We start from the raw sequence: 11852 nt of genomic DNA on the forward strand, positions 1-11852 counted from the left end.
CAATTGGTGCTGTGTTGCTACAACAAGATCCCCATAGCACCAGGATGCGACCCATCTACTTTTCTATAAGGGTCATGAATTCTTTGGAGAGAGGCTACACGGAAGCAGAGTTCGTGATGCTTTCTCTCATGTTTGCGGTGAGAAAGTTTAGGTCCTACCTGCTACCAAAACCTTTTGTAATTCTCACTGCAGAAAATTTGTTCCCTTGGGTGTCATCTCAAATGAATCTTAGTACTAGGATATCAAAGTGGATTATGGAGTTGCAAGAGTTCCAATACTCTTTCAAGGTGGAAGATAGTGTGCGTGCACAATTGGGAGGGATCCTTACTTATAGGGTACATGAGAAGGAGATTAAGGTGCCTGAAGTAAAGACCCTACCATTGCCACCACCAAAAAGTATTCCTAATGCTTTTACCTTGTTCCTTGATGGAGCTTTTCGACGAGCCACAGGAAAAGCAAGGGGAGGGCTAGTGTTGCTCAACCCAAGTGGAGAGGTGGTCATGAAAGAGAAGGTCAATCTACCAGGTTCAAGTAGCAACAATGAAGCAGAATACAACACACTACTTTATGGTTTAAAGATATGCATTGGCCAAGGTATACAACGTCTCATGGTAAAAGGGGATGCACTTCTCATTGTGAAGCAAATTTTAGGCATTTGGGCATGCAAGAATGAAATCCTAAGGACAAAAGTTCATGCCATTCGTAGATTGTTTAATCAGTTTGAAGAAGTGCAGCTATATCATATTCCTAGGAAAAAAAATGAAGATGTCAATTTACTTGCACAACAAGAAGTTACATGTGTTGAGAAAGAAGTGCAGGTTATCATGGTGTCAGCAGCTGTTAAGCAACCGAGATACCAGGGATTGGAGTCATTGACTCCCATTATTGGCTACATTTTGGAGGGTGAGTTTCCACAAGACTTCACGAAGGCTCAGAAGAGGAGACTCATGAAGAAGGCAAGCGCGTATCTCTTCCTAGAAGGATCCCTCTATCAAAGAGGGGAGGATCAAGTGTGCAGAAGAGTACCAACTATTGAGGAGATCCCAGCCATTCTAAAAGGTTTGCACGAAGAAACATGTGGTGGTCATTTTGCCCAAGAATTAACTGTGAGGAAGATTTTGCTTGCGGGGTATGTTTGGCCAAGCTTGCATGTGGATGTCCAACATTGGTGTAAAAGTTGTCACAATTTTAAGGTAAATGGGAATAGAAGATTGGTTTATGGTCCAAGTAAAATCGTGCTTGCAAATGGACCCTTTGAAAAGTGGGACATTGATGCTATGGGTCCTCTGCCTAGGACAAAAAATGGTAAACTCTACATTCTAGTGGCTATAGACTATATGACTAGGTGGGTGGAAGCACAAAGTGTGGCAAAGGTAAATGAGAGGACAGTGAGCAAATTTGTCTACACTCACATTTGTTGTAGATTTGGCACACCTTTGGAGATTGTTTCTGATAATGGTCCAGGGTTTAGAAAGGGCTTGCTCACAGAAGTCTGTGAAGAACTTCACATTCTACATCGTCACAGTACACCCTACTATCCCCAGTCAAATGGTCTGGTAGAAAAAGCTAATGGTGTCATTGCAGGCATCATTAGAAAGATGGTGAGAAATAAGACAAAGTTGTGGGATGACTTCTTGGATGGTGCCTTGTGGCGGTATCGAACCACATATAGAGAAGCCACGGAGTTTACACCATTTCACTTGGTCTATGGTCAAGAGGCTTTACAACCAATTGAGCTCAACATTCCAACAATACGGCTTCATGGCAGAGGTGCACAAAATGATCAAGAAGCATGGATGGATCAACTTCTTACCTTACCTGAGCTTGAGTGGAAAAGAGAAGCAGCATACGAGTGCTACAAGAGGAAAGCTACGCAGGCGAAGCAGAAGCTTGACAAGAAACTAAGGGACAAAGGCATCAATGAACGAGATATTGTGCTAAGGTATGACAATCGACTCGATAATCAATTTGATGCCAAATTTGAAACTAGATGGCAGGGGCCATACATAGTTAAGAAGGCTTTCAACTCAAGTTACTATCAGCTTACGGACTTGAATGGGAAAGAGCACTCTAGGAAGGTAAATGGTTATCGCTTGAAGCCCTATTTGAGTCACCTTCTACCAAAGGATCTACCAAAGATCTTTCAAAGGGTAGCTATCTCAAGTAAGTATTTCTCCATGAAGCATGAGTGTAACTCCAGCCAAAATGCCGAGGAGCCAAACAATGAAGATCTTGTCAAGGACTCTAAAGTACTCTCTTTGGAAAAAAATGCTTTATGATGGTACATGAATATACCATCATCCTGGGGGAGAACTAATGATAGACATTTTTTGGCTATTATAAATTGTCATAGTGAGCTACCTCATCCTACCAAAATCACCCAAACACTGTGTCTATCCCTACCATTTCACTGTACATAGGCGTGTGTGAGTTAGGGGACTTTTCCCATATTTTCTTAAAAACCCTCAATTAGTCACTGGGCTAGTTGAGCCAAAAAAATAAAATATATATATATATAAAAGGTATATTATGGCCTCTTTGTGTGTAAATATTTCATTGTATATAGGGCCTAAATATAAGGACTTTTCATAATTATTTTGGTATTTATTTAAATATTTATACTTAGGTGTGTGTTATTTATGCTATGTACATTGACTCACCATTACCACAATTTTTCTTACCATACTCTTTATTCCATAAAGAAATAATTTCATGCAAGATTCTCTTATTTTTGGTGTAACTCCATCCCAACAAAAATCCAAAAAAACTAGTTTTATTTATGTGTATATTTTTTCACTATTGTGATTTTTTTCCTTCCTAAATCTATTCTCTATTACTCTCATAAATTAGAACACCAAAGATATTCATCTTTTTATGGTAGACTTATAATGAGAGAGATTTGTTTTGACCCCTTTATATTTTTTCCACCCATATTATTTATATTTGACATGTACATATTTTTTTAGACCCCTCAATATTTGATTTCCTTAGTTGTACTATTCATTTATATCATGATCTCAAAAATATCTTCAATTATAGACCTACCAAATAATGTCAAGGGTATGTGGCATGCATGCATGCACTATGGAGGGCTCACTCTTGGAGGCATTCAAAAGAATCATCCAAAGAAGGACCCCACAAGGACTTTGTGCAGTGGGAAAAGACAGTTGGTTTTGCTGAATTTTTAAAGGTCACTTGCTCTCCGAATTTGAAAAGGTGATACAAACAAAAGTTGTAGCTCGTGGGCTGAACTTTTGTCTCAACTTTTTTCATATTTTTTTGAGCTACGAGCTGTGAGCTATGATTTTATTGGTGGACCCCAGTTTCCCCATGCCATGCTACCACACTCCCTCTTCCACTTTATCATTTTCCTCTTTCACACACACTTCTCCACTTATCATCCCCACCTCTCTCAGCACTCCTCTCTTCACCCTACTCACCTTCTTCTCAACCTTGAAGAATAAGAGAAACCATGGTGAACTCATGTCTCCTACACACACTTCCATTCCAAAATTGACCACCTATTCTCATTTTTCCTCTTTCATATTACCCATATCTATCAAAAAAACCACAAAATTCAGCCTCTTCTCTTGAAAGATAGCACCATGTTGATTGATTACTCATATTCAATTACCTTGGCTCTCAAGGAAGGTCAAGAGTGGAGAAAAAACGTACCGTCAAAGTTAGTGGACTATCAAAACAAGCGTCAAAATTGACCCTACTCAAGACACTTGGAGCATCAACATTGTAAGAAATCCATATTTTCTTACCTATTAAGAGTTTTTTCTTCTTTACTTGTATCCTACATGGATACTCCCATTGTAAATATCCAATTCCATTTGTAAATCGATAAAAATACTACTATACTAATTTACTAACACTAACCTACTATGAAAAGGCCTATCACCTCCACTTATCTCCTCTCTCTCTTCTTCATCTATCCCCACCAACTTCTTGATAATTCCAAGCAAAAGAAATTAGATAAGTGCTGAAAATCTAACCCAACCATGGTTATAGGAGTAACCCTAGCCCCCAAAATGGCTATAAAAGGAGGGTGTAGCTAGCACAAAAGGGGGAGCCATAAGCAAAAGCACTATGCTATAGCTTGAGAAGCCAAGCTCAACCTCTCTAGAAGGAGCTCTTGAGTGGAAGTGATGGGAGCAAAGCGAACCCCGAACCCCGACGGCCTCTAAAACACCAGGGACCGAATGGCGCGCCTCGAGCCTGCCATGGTAAAGCAAACAGGGGGCACCACCTAGCTTCAACGGCTAGGACGCAAATAACACACCACCATAACAAAGTTTTCATCCAAGAGAGATGGATGCTTGGGAGTAATGATGAAGAGGAAAGGGAATGAGATCAAGTGAGAGAGAGACAGAGAGAGAGAGAGTGAGGGAGGGGGTATAGCGGCTTAGTACTTAGGCACCACAAAAGGATGGCGAATCCGCACACCCTTCACACATACACAAGCTCACTCCAAACACAAGACTAGGTGGCGATTCCGCACACCTCACATGGACAAAACATTGCAAGAAAACATACTCACAAAACCTCAAGCTTTATTTAGAGAATAAGGTGATGAAATGGGGAGCATAGGATAGGGGAATGAGAAGGGAGAGCGTGGTAGAGCACATGGCGGATAGGTGGGAGTTGATGGCGAAGACTCGCACGAGGGTTATGGCCATCATCCTTCATTTAGTTTCCCTTCATCTTCCATAGCCCAAGGGTGTAGAGGTCATGCTCAAGACGAGCATGGTGATTGCGGTGATGGTGATGGTGTGGGTGTGTGTGTGTGCACTAGGCACACACAGTGCATAGTGTACTCTTTGGTGATGGTGTGTGTGTCTTTAGTGTGATGGTGACCCCTCTTTAAATAGGGGAGGAGGGGGGAGGAATTCTAGAATTTAGAAATGAAGAAATCATTATCTACATAGGCCATGTGACTGTGGGCCCCACTTGTCTGGTTGTGTGTATATGTGCCAGAACAGCAGTCTCATGAGAGAGAGAGATGGGTTGATGAAAAAAAAGTGAGAGGTGACATGGAGAATAAAGTAATTACAAGAGGGGAGAGAGGGGAGTGTATTCAGAGGTGAATCTGTGTGCAGATGTGTGTGAACACAAGAAAAATCAGGTAACCACCGGGTGGGGATGGGTCTGTGGGCACCTTTTTCAGTGAAACTGAGTGTGTGTGAGTGTGGGGGAGGTTATTTAGCTACAAGACAAGAGACATGGCGCCCTTTAGAGAAAGGGGGGGGTATTTGGGTCAAGGGATATGATAGGAGAGAGAAAGGGGGGGGTGGGGTATACTATTTTGGAAGATAGGATAAGTTGCATGTGAGTTAGGGTGCATTATTGGTGAGTTATAATGCATTATTGGTGAGAGGTGGGGTAGCTTGAGGGGAGAGAGAAAGGAGAAAGTACAAGGGGAAGAGAGAGGGGGTTGACCTTTTGAGTGGAGGAGAGGAAAAGGGACACACGGCGGGGCAACAGTGAAGAAAAAGGAGGCAAGGTAGGGATGGGCTACCCCGCAGGCATGAGGTGGCCTATTTTACCTTTCTTATATATTTACATAATCATACTTTTTTTTTCTTACTTTTTCCAATGCCTTTTATCACTCCCTCCCTAAGAGGGGGTTTTCATGGGGTGGGGACGAGAGAAGAGGGGTATGGGAGCTTGGCTTGTGAAAAGCCCCCATCATGAGCCCTCCCCTTTTAGCTAGAGGCATTCATGTCTCTAGCTCATCTGTTTGATCATTATCGTCGGAGGTGGCGGCTGATGGTGTGTCCTCATCTGGAATGTCAATTGGTGGAGCCTGGTCAAATCGAAGAAAATAAGGTTTAAGTCGCCAACCATTTACCCTGGTTTTATGAAGTTTTCCATCAGCCTCCATAAGCTGGTAGCTTCCATTGGCATACTTTTTCCTAACGATGAAAGGACCTTCCCATCGAAGTAGGAGTTTCTTATCCTTGCGCGTGTCGAAGCGATTGTCGTAGCGGAGCACCAACATTCCTTTCTTCAATTCTTTTTTCCGGAGATGCTTGTTAAAGCTAAGCCGTCTATGCTCTGCTTGTGCTGCATAATAATTTATTGCTTCTTCTCTGTCCAGTTGCAGTCTTTCCAAGTTGATGATGTGATTTCTCAAATGCATGTTGGGCTGTTGAAGCTGGCTTGCCATTACTCTGAGACTTTGTAGTTGCACTTCAATGGGCAAGATTGCTTCCTTACCAAATACTAGATGATATGGTTGTTAAGTATGGAGCCTGATTTACCCTTGTAATTTTCTGTGGTAAAAGCGCACATTTGTAAGGCCCCCATTATGAGGAGAAGCCATCGTGCGTGAAGGAAAATCACTCACCGGAAACCAAAGTTTTCACGGACAAGAATCAGGGGCAACTTTAAAGGCCTCGGGGACAGAGACCCCTGAGACTTTTTTTTTTCGCCAGAATATTATGGCCGGACGGCGGTCGGAAAGTGGTCGGAAGTCAATGGCCGGTGGCCAGTGGCCGAATTCAAAAGCGAACTTGTCTTCTCAAGGGCGGCCACACATGGGCGGATTGGAGGGTCCGATTTGGACTTATTCGCACAAGGGCGGCTACACATGGCTGTCTCTCATAAGAGAGGGCAGCCCTTTTGGCCTATAAAAGGAGGCCATTTCTACACACATTTCATAGTGTGTAGTTGATGCAACAAGGTGAGTGTGAGGTGGTGAGAGTGAAGCAAGGCGGAAGCTCCATTAAGGGTATAATCCCTTTGTAAACTACTTCTTGTTTTGAAATACTAAAGCCATTGAGTGGCTGCTTTCCCGTGGACGTAGCCCACATTGGGTGAACCACGTATATCGTGTGTACTCTCTCTCTCTCTCTCTCTACTCTATAATCTCGTGTATATAAATCTGTCTCTCTCCATTAAGTAATCTACTCAATTATCTATTTAGCTACATCTTATTTCCTAACAATGGTGTAAATCCCAAGGATGTACGAAATGAAGTTCTATAGGCCCATAAAGCTGGTAGTAGATACTTATCCCAGTCTCCAGGATGATTGTTTACCTGCTTGGTAATAATTTTAGAAACCATTCCATTTACCTTTTCAACTAGGCCATTACATTGAGGATAATATGGTGAAGAGTGCCTCCTTGTAATGCCCAGTTTCTGCATTAATTCTCCTACCAAGTCTGCTCTGAAACCTGGCCCTCCATCAGAGATGATCTCTAAAGGTGTGCCAAACCTACAGCATATGTGCTCGTAGATAAATTTAGCTACCTCTAACGCTGTGATTCTAGTGGTGGTTGTAGCCTCTGCCCATCTAGTCATGTAGTCGACCCCCATGATAATGTAGAATTTTCCTGAGTTGGCCCTAGGTAATGGCCCAATGGCATCGATACCCCATTTTTCAAATGGGCCATATGAGAGAATAGGTGTCTGTGGTTCAGGCATAAGGGACCTAGTGCCGACCTTTTGACACAACTTACACGTTTGCACCAGTGGTGTACATCACGGTTGAGGCTAGGCCATATGAAGCCTGCTTGCAAGATTTTCCTACTTGTTATGTCTAGGGAAAAAATACCACCACAAACCCCGTCGTGACAGCTAGCAATTACTCCCGTGATTTCCTGAGAGAGAGGGACCTTCCTGAGTATTTGGTCCTTACCCTTACAGTACAAACCGTCATTGATGAGTCGATACCCTGTGGCCTTCCGCGTCAGCCATTTCTTCTATCCCTTTGTTAAATCTGATGGGCATTCCCTGTTTTCAAAAAATGCATGATGTCAGGCAAGGCATCACTTCCTTGAAATAGAGGGAGCTTTAGTTTTATTGCTCCAACCACCACTTCCTATAGTCTTTCACTTGCCAGGGCATCTGCTTCTTGGTTTTGAGCCCTTGGGATATGGTGTATTTGAACTTCTTCAAACTTACCCAACAAGGTTTTTACACCACTTAAGTGAGTCCTTAAACTAGGATTCTTGCATGTCCATGCTCCATTTACTTGCCTTACCAGAAGTAGAGCATCCCCAAATACATTAAGGCGTTGTACACCTTGTGAGACGCACCATTGCAGACCCTTGGTTAGTGCTGTATACTCAGATTCATTGTTAGAATGTGAATCTAACAATTGGCCCAACGAAAATACCTTTGTCCCTTTGTCATCAAAGACCACTATGCCTGCAGCTGCTTTGTCGGACGCTCGCTTGTAGGCTCCATCAAAGTAGAGAGAGTATGCTCCTTCTACCATCGGTGGTACTGGAGGTAATCGGACTTCTCCTTCCTTAGATTGCTTCTCCTTCCTTTCAAAGACTTGGTAGGTCATGAGTCCCCCCAAACTTGCCCTTGTCGTGCTTTCTACCTGTACCGTGTAGTCAAACTCTTGCAGACGAACTAGCCATTTAGTAATTCTAGCAGACACATCCATGTGTTGTACAACATAGGGAAATATTTCATCCGTGGTTAGAATCACAAATTGCTTAGGCAGCAAATATGACCTAAACTTTTTAGTTGCAAATCTAAGAGCTAGGACTAAGTGTTCCACATGGGTGAAACCTTTCTCTCCTGCTGTCATCATTCGACTAGAGAAGTAGATTGGCCTCATGAAAGATGTCGTCGTATCCTTTTGGAGTAGCACAGCCCCCAATGAGTCATCACAAACACTTGAGGTGACATAGAATTTTTCATCCCACTTAGGTGGTGAGATAGTTGGCAGAGTGGCTAAGACCTCCTTTACCTTGTTGTAGTGATGTTCGCTTTCCTCGTCCCAAGTGAAAGTTGATCTTTGAGTGAGTTGTTGCAGTGGTAGAACAAGTTGTGATAGTAGATGTATCAATCTACTTAAGTACCTCACCTTCTGTAGAAAAGAGACAAGTTGGCGTGCAGTCGTTGGTGAAGGTAGGGCTATGAGTGCGGACACCTTACTTGGGTCGGCGTTGATACCTTTCGCTGAAATTTCATGGCCTAGTAGAATGACTTTACTCTCCCCAATGTGGCATTTATCCACATTTAATTTCCCACCTAGGCTCTGCAACCTGGCCAAACCTTCAGTTACCTTTTCTAAATGTGAAATACGGGAGCTATATATACAAAAATCATCAATGAACACTCTTATGGATGTTCCAAAGAACGGTTGAAAAACATATGTGACATATCTTTGGAATGTGGCAGGTGCATTTGTGAGACCAAATGGCATAACCCTGTATGCAAAACAACCCCATGGCGTGATAAAAGTGGTTTTTAGCTGATCTTACAAGGCTATGCGTATTTGAAAGTATCCAGAATAACCATCACAGACGGTATAGCATTCAAAACCCGCTACTTCATTCAGAATTTCCTCCAAGAAAGGGAGAAGAAAGTGGTCTCTCTTTGTAACTGCATTTAGTGGTTTGTAGTCAACACAGACCCTCCACTTACCATTCTTTTTAGGCGTCACCACTACGGGTGACACCCATTCTGAGTTTTCTACAGGATAGATGAATCCCGCCTCCAGCAGTTTCCTTACCTCGGCAAAGAGTGCCTTTTCTTGTATGACCCCCAATCGTCGTAGCTTTTGCACAACTGGTTTTACCCCTTCCTTCAGCTTAATATGATGTTCCACCACTGTAATGCCTGTGATTCTTTCATAGTTGTCAATGAACAGGTTAGGAAATCCCATCAACATTTGTAAAAAACTATCTTTCTCCTCAAGTGTTAATTCCGTAGACAACATACCCTTCAACCTACTTCCTCCTAGGCCAGGTGATTTGCTCTCCTCTTCATTGGGTTGCCCTTTTGGTCATGGATCACCAGTTGTGCTTACCCTTTGTGGATCCTTCATAATGATACCCATCACATCAATGGAACTGTCACTTTCGTCGGTGGATGTGGTCTCCTCCTCAGAACTGGAAGATTCGCTAGTGGTTTCATCTGCCGTTGTTTTCAGATTCATTTGCTTCTCCTTGCCAATCCTCATGTCGTAGTAGATTGTCTCCCCTTTCTTACTGGTCATGCGTAGAAGGCCAGTACCCCAGTCCTGTTTTGCCTTCATGGCCATCAACCATGGCCTTCCCAAAATTAGTGGATAGCCCTCCCCCTTAGTAGGCATTACAAAAACATCTACCTCTACCTCAGTGTTGAAATCTTTTATTTTCACGGCACTTACCACACCCACACACTTTACTTTTGCGTTGTTTGCCATCTTTGCCTTGCATGGAGAAGGCCTGTCAACCTCGAGCCCTAATCGAAGCATCATAGCTTCGCTCATTACACAGACTTTTGCACCTCCATCAATGTAGGTGTTTCCAACCCTCTTTCCTTTTATGTTTACGTCGACAATTGGAAGGATGTCATCCATGTTGCATCCCAAAATTGCTCCGGCTACCTTTGTTTTGGAGCATCTTGTACTTACCATTTTAGACCATTGTCACCTTACTTTAGGTACAAGATGTAGCAACTGTGGCCATGTAATCTTCGGTCCTTGCTCTTCCACATCTAATGTTAGATCATAGGGCTTAGAACTTTCCCCTAGCTGGAAGTCAGTGATGCCCAATTTCCATCGTGGCCTGGATGGCCTCTTGCTAGTTTCTCCTCTCATGCTTCTCTCATCATCTGATTGTGTAGCTTTCTCCCTCCTAGATCTTTTCACAGTCATGGCTTCAAGTGGTTCTAAAAAGGTTACCTTCTCCTTACCCTTGTCCCTCTCCTTTGCTCTGGGTGGATCCACTACTACGGCTTTTCCTTTCTCTTCTAGCCTTATGATATTTCAGGGCGATCAGTTGGTGGGGCTGGTGGAAGAGGTGGGATGGATGCTTGTAGTGGTGTCTGGGGTGGACGTAGAATTTGTGTTGGTGGGGGTGGTGCTCGGGGTGGGGGTGTTCTTTCTCTAGGGGGTGACAATTGGTTCCTCCTACCTCCTCTATTATAGTTTTGTCGTGGTTTGGGACAGTAGTACATACCGTGACCGTCTTCTCCGCAGTTGTAGCAATGATACTCCCTGTGTTGTCGTCGTGCTCTTCCAGGGTCTTGATCTCTTTCTTGACTCCTCCCTTGCTGTATTAAGTGGACAGACAAATTCTGCAGTTGGTCAGTAATATGGGCCAACATATCTTGTTGGTCATCTCTTGTCCCAAGAGCCGGTGGTGGTGGTATGGTGGTTGTCGTAGTTGCTGGTCGACGCGATGTTCCTGCTTCTGTTCACTCGGTTTCTTTGGCTTTCATTCGCAGCTTCTTGTCCTTAAGGCGATCAATCTCAACGGCTAACTCGTACGTAGCCGAGAATCTACCTTTCACCTTCTCCTTGAGAAGCGGCCATAAGCCATGCGTGAACCGATCTTTTTTTAGGAAATCGGGTGCGGCTTCCCCCCTAGCCAGTGACTCAACCCACCGTTCCCACAAATCCACAAATTTGGACTCATAGGTGGCATATTCTAAAAGACCCTCCTGCTTCAAGTCTCTCAACTTGTCCCACAACTTTTCTGAAGTGGTACCTCCCCCAAAGCGCCTCTTAAAAGCGGTTTTTAAGGGTTCCCAGTCATCCTTGGTTGCTTGTGGAAGTGCATTGTACCATGATCTAGCTTCTAGCTTCATGAGATGCTTAAAGATTCTAACCCGGGATTCATCTGTATCTTTGTTGCTCACTACACATGCTACTTCAAAGTCATCTAGGAAGTCTGTTACCAAATCCTCCCCCTTCTTTCCTTTAAATGTTGGAAAAGGTAGGACAAATGGTTGATCTGATGCCAAAACCTCAAAAAATCGCTCCCCACCCAGCTTGGTGTCAATGACGTGCTGGTAGTGAGCTTTCAAATCTAGTATTACCTTGATTGAGCGTACACGTGTTGGTATGTGTGATCTGTCTTGAGGTAGGTTGTACTGATTCAATTGAAGCTTA

This window comes from Adiantum capillus-veneris, chromosome 14 (genome assembly GCF_014529385.1).
Source record: "Adiantum capillus-veneris isolate H3 chromosome 14, ASM1452938v2, whole genome shotgun sequence".
Lineage (NCBI taxonomy): Eukaryota > Viridiplantae > Streptophyta > Polypodiopsida > Polypodiales > Pteridaceae > Adiantum > Adiantum capillus-veneris.